General features: G+C 39.9%; 1 pseudogene; it reads left to right on the forward strand.

Annotated features, from left to right (window-relative positions):
- Positions 1-4,474: 4,474 nt before the first annotated feature.
- LOC121482259 lies at positions 4,475-6,458 on the forward strand (annotated as a pseudogene).
- Positions 6,459-8,030: the final 1,572 nt, after the last annotated feature.

The following is an 8,030-nucleotide window of genomic DNA, read 5'->3' on the forward strand; positions in this document are numbered from 1 at the left end:
AGTTCCATCCACGTTGAAGCAAATGGTGGGTATTTGTCGTTTCTAACGGCTGAGGAATATTCCATTGTATACATAAACCACATCTTCTTTATCCATTCATCTTTCGATGGACACCGAGGCTCCTTCCACAGTTTGGCTATTGTGGACATTGCTGCTAGAAACATCGGGGTACAGGTGTCCCGGCGTTAAACAGCCTTTTTATTTTTAAGGCATTTGAATACATTTATCTGGTATTTAATGGTGTATCCTATTTCTTAAATGTCAGAAATAGATCTCCTTTCCCACACCTGGAATCAAAAGCCATTTCATAGTGAGCTACCTGGTTCACTATCCCCAAGCTCTTTAAATCCTCACAGTTGGAATCAACCTCCGCTGGTATGCTAAGCCTGAACTGAATAAATCCGTTTTCTACTAACTTAGTTTCTGCTTCATTCCCATTTTTACGCTTGTACCTTGCACAGCAGTTCTGTGCTTTGACAATCTACCTAGTATTCTGAGTTTTCTAGGACTGGGACTTCGCATTTCGAAACCTCTTCTGTCTTTCAGGAATTTGGCTTCTGATTCTAAGTCCCAGACTAGCAATGGGGGTTACAGAACCTGCTTCCAGAATTCAGGACATGATGCCTGACTCCATTGTCACTCACATTTCTCTTCTTTTTTTTTTACCTCCAAGATTTTATTTATTTATTCATGAGAAACACAGAGAGAGGCAGAGATAAGGCAGAGGGAGAAGCAGGCTTCCCACCTGGAGCCTTATACAGGACAGGATCCCAGGACCCTGGGATCACGCCCTGAGCCAAAGGCAGACTTTCAACCAACTGAGCCACCCAGGTGTTCCCACATTTCTCTTCTGGACCTGTCCACCAGATCACCAGTAGCTTATCCTTGCCCCAGCCTTCCCTAATGCTTTACCTGGAGTGCCATCCGATATCCCCAAGTTCTCAAGGCATTGGCCTGCCTGGCAGGATTTCTTCCTCATTGCCTTCAGCTGCAGGTCTACCCAGTGTACTGAGTGCCTTTTTTTCACCTGACACTAGTTTGTTCTGTCTTACTCCTCCTGGCCATTAATTTCATATACTTTAATTTTATAATTTAACAACATATGCAGTAATGAAAGCTTGACTAGTATCTGAAATTTGTTGCAAACATGTATTGTAAGGCCTGGGTCTGTTTTTTATTTTACCATATACATAACCAGATGGCCCAACATTCATTAAAGAATCTATTTTTCATGACCACATTACTTACATTCTTTACATTAATTTTAGTTCTTATACTGATAATTTGAAGCTATTTCTGGCTACTCTGTTCCTCATTTAGTTGAAAGATCACATAATTTTGACAACTATGTAGGTTTGTATATGCTCATCTTTATTCAATCTAACAATAAGAAAGGTATATTTCAACATTTATTTAAATTTTCCATTTTTTTACTCATTTAGGGTCTCAATTTTCTTTTGTGTCACAAAATTAATGCAAAGGCATTTAATGTTTCTAATAACTGTTGTGAATGCTATCTCATTTCTTTGAGTTATACATTGTGTTTTCCCTATTATTAGTGTATAGGGAAGCATTTAATTTATTTTTGTGGATTGCTTCACTCCACAACTCTGATGAACTCATTTATTACCTCTGGTAATTTTTTGGTTGACTTCTTTGGATTTTCTGAGTATATATTCATGTCATAAAAAATGATTTTTAGAGTCTTTCTTTCCTAAATATACCTTCAATTCTCCTTCACCCTCCACACCCCCCCCAACTTCAGATAACCATAGTCACTATTCCATTAAAAGAGAGTGGCATTGAATACAAAAAGAACTAGCTTTTGTAGAGTTCTCTTTTTTCCTGCATTTGATTTTAGGCTAATTCCAGTCATAGTTCTCCATTAACTATATTTTTGTTGCTATTTTTTTAAATGTCCCCTTTTCATTTTAGAGATGAAAACATTTATTTTATTAATCAAGAAAATGTTGAATGCTATCCGTATTTCTTGGCATCTATTGAAACAATAATTTAAAAATATTTTCCAATTAACACATTATTCTAGCCTGTATTGATGCAATAAATAAGTCATAGTTGATACATTGAAAAATTATGTTCTGGTGTTCCATTTCTTAAAATACTAAGATTTTATTCAGGCTGTACACACAAACGCACACGCACACACACAGGGGAACACACGGGCACACGTATACTTTCAATAATGCAATACATATGAATGTCTCACAAATGTATATACAAATGCACAGCGTTTTTTCAGAAGTGAGATCAGCCTAGAACTCCCGTATTTGATATTTTCCTTTTGACTTTTTGGAATGAAACCATATTCACTTTATACCATGACCTAGGTGGCACACCTTTTTCTTTTCTTTTTTAAAGATTTCATTTATTTATTTGAGACAGAGAGAGAGAGAGTGCACAAGCAGAGGGAGAGGGAGAAGCAGGCTCTCCGCTGAGCCAGGGAGTCAGATTGGGTCTCCATCCCATCATGACCTGAGCAGAAGGCAGATATTAAACTTCTGAGTCAACCAGGCACCCCAGCGCACTTTTTTCTATGTTTAAATGCCATTCAAAAGAAAAGAATATGTACTCCAAAAAGGACTGAATGAATTTCTACTGAATCCATCAGTTCCAGGTGACTTCAGAAATTTGTCTTCAGAAATTTATTTTTCTATTGTTGGAGTATATGCCTTCTCTTTTTCTTGTGGTACTGATTTTTATTGTGTTTGAATTACAATTCATTGTATTTTTTTTTAAGATAGTGCCAAATTTATTTGAAAATACTCCGTAGAATTTAATTTTTCTTTTCATGCTAATTAAAAAGTGTATTTTAATCTACTTTTGTTGAGCACTTAGTGTCCACTTAAGCACTGATGTGGACACTATGCATTAAGGAGTAAAAATGCTACATGAAAAGTCTTTATCCTTATTTTTAGAGCTTGTAGTCTAATCTATGAGAGAGACCTAAAAGCGTTAAGCAAATAAATATTGTCATAACTGCTATGAAGGAAATAAAACAGATGTAATAAAAAGTGCTTGGTCATGGGATTTGGGTGGTCAAGTTTAGATTGGGGAGTCCTTAGCTAAGGCCTCTCTGGGGAGGCTGCTTTTAAGGTGAGACCTGCAGAAGAGAAGAGCCCCTGGGCTAAGGGGTTGAGGGAGGAGCATTCTCAGAAGGCCAGGGGCAGGGAGTAGAGTAAGAGCCAGGACCCTGGGTTGAGATAGAGTATGGTATACCTGTGTTTGCATTTTTGCTGGTATAATATTTTATTTTTAGTTGTATTTTTCCCGTGTGTACAGTCAGCAGCTTAATTTATTAACTCCGATACATTTTTCTTTCTCCAGATTGTCTTATCTTCGTCTTCCCACTGTCCTTTTGCTATTTTCTTCCCTTTGAGGGGGGAGCATATAATGCTTATCTTTCTATTCTTAAGCAGTTGTATTGTTGTTTCTTCAGTGAGCAAGAGCAATCATGTAACTCAGTGGTTCGCTGTATTTGTCTCTCTTGCTCAGAAACCCTGGACTAAATTTGTGACCATCACTTAGTGAATGCGAAAGGACCTAATGACGTGTGTTTTTTAATTAACCTCCCCTCAAGTTTATTTTTTTTTAATTTTTAATTTATTTATGATAGTCACACACACACAGAGAGAGAGAGAGAGGCAGAGACACAGGCAGAGGGAGAAGCAGGCTCCATGCACCGGGAGCCCGACGTGGGGTTTGATCCCGGGTCTCCAGGATCGCGCCCTGGGCCAAAGGCAGGCGCCAAACCCCTGCGCCACCCAGGGATCCCTCCCCTCAAGTTTAATCTTAATTTCACTACCCATGTGTTTTCCTTGCATTGATTTCTTCACTGTCTTTGGAGAGTTTTAATCATCACAATTTATTATATTGTTATTTTAAATGATTACACTTGTTTTATAAATGATTACAATATTTAATTATTATCTTTTGCACTACCTAAATTTGTAGCTGCAGCTCCTACTCTTGAAAATAAAATGAAATACAGAAATGCAAATAGTTACAAGTGTTTTAGGTGATGCTTTTATTTAATTAAAAAACAAGTAAGGTAGAAATTGCCTTCAGTACAACTCTTCCTATTTAGTGTACAGTTTTGAGAGTTTTGATAAGTGTATACCAACCAAATAAAGATCTCCCATACCTTTTGTATTCAGTCCTACCTCCCTGCCTCTGACTGATCTGTTTTCCTCACCTATTTTTCCCCCTTTTCCAGAAAGCCATGTAAATGGAATCATACAACATGTCACCTTTTTCATTGGCCTTTCTCAGTTACCATAATGAATTTGACATTCAACCTTGTTGTTACATATCTGCGGTCCATTCCTTTTAATTGCGAAGTAAACACTGAGATGGCATTATACCATGCACTACAATTTATTTATACATTAGCTGATAGGTCAATTGTTTTTTTTTCCCCCCAGGTTTTGATGATGAAGAATAAATCCTCTATACTCACTTGCATATTTCTGAGAGAACGTAAGTTTCATTTATTGAAATACCTGGGAGTGGAGTGCCTGAGTAGCTCAGTTGCTTATGTGTCTGCCTTATGTTCAAGTCATGATCTGAGGGACCTGGAGTCCTGAGTCCTGCTGCCTGCTCAGCAGGCAGTCAGCTTCTCCCTCTGCCTCTGCCCCTCCTTCTGCTAATGTTCTCTCTAGCTCTCTCTCTCTCTGAAATAAAGAAAATTTTAAAAAATGCCTAGGAGCATAGTCTGTGAGCAATATGAAAAGTATATATATATATATATATATATATATATATATATATATATATATATAGTTTTAATTATGTATTTGGGAATGAGGGGGAGCACTGGGGAGTGGAGGGGAGGGGCAGAGGGAGGGAGAAAGAGAAAGAACAGGGTGAAGGGGGGGTGGGGAGAGAAAGAAGCAGGCTCCTTGCTGAGCAGGAAGCCTGATGGAGGTCTCCATCCCAGGATCCTGAGATCATGACCTGAGCCGAAGGCAGATGCTTAACACACTGAGCTACCCAGGTACCCTGCAAGTATATGTTTTTTATACTAAACTGCCAAACTGTTTTCCAAAGTGGCTGAATCATTTTACTTCCCACCTAGGAGATTTATCTGATTATATTTCTCTTTTTATATGCCACACATATTTTTCTCCATGACTTTATGGCTCTTGGCCAAAGGACATTGAAAGATTTTCAGAGGAAAGAAAAGATATGGTTTAATATTTAAAGTTAGCTATAATTTTCTTTTTTCTTTTTCTTTTTAGTTAGCTATAATTTTCAAAACAAAATCTAAACAATGGGAAAGGCCGGATTTTCATTTTGATTTCATAAAATGCCAAACCCATTAATTGATTTCATTTTAATCTAACAGTTTTGTTTTGGGTTCATCCTGCTTCTGGTAAGTGATGAGATCTAAACTACTATTATGCTTCAAGTATTGTCCTTTAGGAAGTTATGGTACATTGAGAATGAATTAGAAAACGGGTTATTTCAGTGTGGAATAGCATATTGAAAGCCTTTCATTTCATTTTCCTCTAAGTTTAGATGTACATTTATTTTTTTATCTGGAACATTTTTTTTAGCCCCTCCTATGTGCAAGTAATGATGCAGTGTATGGTGGGAAATATAAAGATGAATGACGCCTCTCTCCTCCAGCAAGCCAAGATCCCGAAAGGGAAGAAGGCGAAGAAGAAGAGGGTGGCCCTGGCCCTTGTCATGGTGAAGAAGCAGGAGGCCAAGAAGGTGGTCAATCCCCTGTTCGAGAAAAGGCCTAAGAACTTTGGCATCAGACAGGACATCCAGCCCAAGAGGGACCGCACCCCCTTTGTCAAGTGGCCATGCTACATCCGCTGCAGCGGCAGAGGGCCATTCTGTATAAACATCTCAAAGTGCCTCCTGCCATTAACCAGTGCACCTAGGCCTGGGACCACCAAAGAGCTATGCAGCTGCTTAAGCTGGCCCACAAGTACAAACCAGAGGCCAAGCAAGAGAAGAAGCAGAGGCTGTTGGCCCAGGCCAAGAAGAAAGCTGAGGGCAAAGGCCATGTCTCCACTAAGTGGCTACCTGTCCTTCGAGCTGGGGTTAACACTGTCACCACCTTGGTGGAAAACAAGAAGGCTCAGCTGTTAGTGAGAGCCCATGATGTGGATCCCATTGAGCTGGTTGTCTTCCTGCCTGCCCTGAGTTGTAAGATGGGGGTTCCCTACTGCATTATCAAGGGGAAGGCCAGGCTGGGGCGTCTGGTCCACAGGCAGACCTGCACCACTGTCACCTTCACACAGATAAACTCGGAAGACAAGGGAGCTCTGGCTAAGCTGGTCGAAGCCATCAGGACCAATTACAATGACAGATATGATGAGGTCTGCCGCCACTGGGGAGGCAATGTCCTGGGTTCGAAGTTAGTGGCTCGCATCGCCAAGGAGGAAAAAGCAAAGGCTAAAAAATTGGCCACCAAGCTGGGCTGAGTGGATGCTGTTGAATTTTCTGTACATAAAAGTAATAAAAGGTTCTCTTTCAAAAAAAAAATAAAGATGAATGACATATAGTCCCTGATACCAAGCAAAATCCTGTTGGGTCACTCTGTCAATCTCCCAGGTCTAATTTTTCCATTTAATATATAAAAGGTTGTCCTAATGTGTGCATCCAGTGCTGTCTTTGAAATGTAGCAAACTCACATTCAAACCCTGGCTCTTCTGCTTCTAGATATTGTGACCTTGAGAGCAATTTGCTTAAACTCTGTGAGCATCACTTCCTCCATCTAGAAAATGGCTAAATAATACTTGCTTTATACTACTATAAGGAGTACAATGTAAATGCAATAATGTATGTAAAGTGGTGGTTGCCTGACACAGTGAGTGCTCAGAATTGGTACCTTTAAAAAATCATTTCTGTGACATTTATACTTTGTAATCTAGTAGTAAAGATATGAGGCATATATAAATACTCTAGTATTGTGTTGGTTTACAAGCTTCCGCTGGTGATAATAAATGCAACCAGCCCCTATGTGTGTGGAGCACAGTGAGAAACCAGAGAGGGAAGCAGTCCATTCCACATTGGTAGGTGGCAGGTTTAATAAGCAAGGAAATTTAACGTAGGTGTCTTGTCTTGGGTGGCTGAAAGTCAAGTAGATCACCAGATCCACCAATCCAGAATCTCAGTAGTTTATATAGAGGCCATGGTGGGATTCATTTCATTTTCCTCTTGCTCGGAACAATAATTTGTTCCGTCATTGCCCATTCAGTCCATGTTGTTCTCAACACCTTATTCTCTCAAGGTTAGGTCCTTGAACATGGCTCTCCCTTGGCAACAGTGACCTGAGTAGACATTCCAAGGACAGAGGAAGCCTTGAGGAGCCAGCTTGCTTGGTGGAGCTCTTGGATTAATTTGTGGTACCATCTCCTCCATGACCTTCCCTGACACTTTGTAGCATTGTTGTAGTTTACTTGCCTTGTATAACCAAGAACTGATTCATTTCTTGCAAAATGCAACCTGCATTAAATGTAATTGTTTATTTTATTAATCAAGTTCTAGTCATTTTACCATTGTTAGGGCTTCCTTATTTTAGAGGCAGCACAGGATGCGTGCATGTGCACAAACGCCTAACCATGTGCCAGAATTCAGGAGCAAAACCTCAGAGATCACTCCATTAAAAAAAAAAAAAAAAGTTATGGGACGCCTGGGTTGCCCAGTGGTTGCGCATCTGCCTTTGGCTCAGGGTGTGATCCCAGGGTCACGGGATCGAGTCCCGAGTCCTGCATCTGGCTCCCTGCATCGAGCCTGCTTCTCCCTCTGCCTGTTTCTCTCCCTCCCTCTCTCTCTCTCCCCCCTGCCGCTGTCTCTCATGAATAAATTAATACAATCTTTAAAAAAATTAAAAAAAAAAGCTATGTGTATTTGCACTTCGGTAACTGAGAAGCAGATTCTAGCTAACTCACTGATGGGCAGGCAGGACATTTTGCTATTCACAAATTTAAATCTCAAATGGGAAAGTCCCTATTGAAAGAGCTGAAGAAAAGCCAGATGGGCACAGTGTCACT

This window comes from Vulpes lagopus, chromosome X (assembly GCF_018345385.1).
Source record: "Vulpes lagopus strain Blue_001 chromosome X, ASM1834538v1, whole genome shotgun sequence".
In the NCBI taxonomy this organism is placed as follows: Eukaryota; Metazoa; Chordata; class Mammalia; order Carnivora; family Canidae; genus Vulpes; species Vulpes lagopus.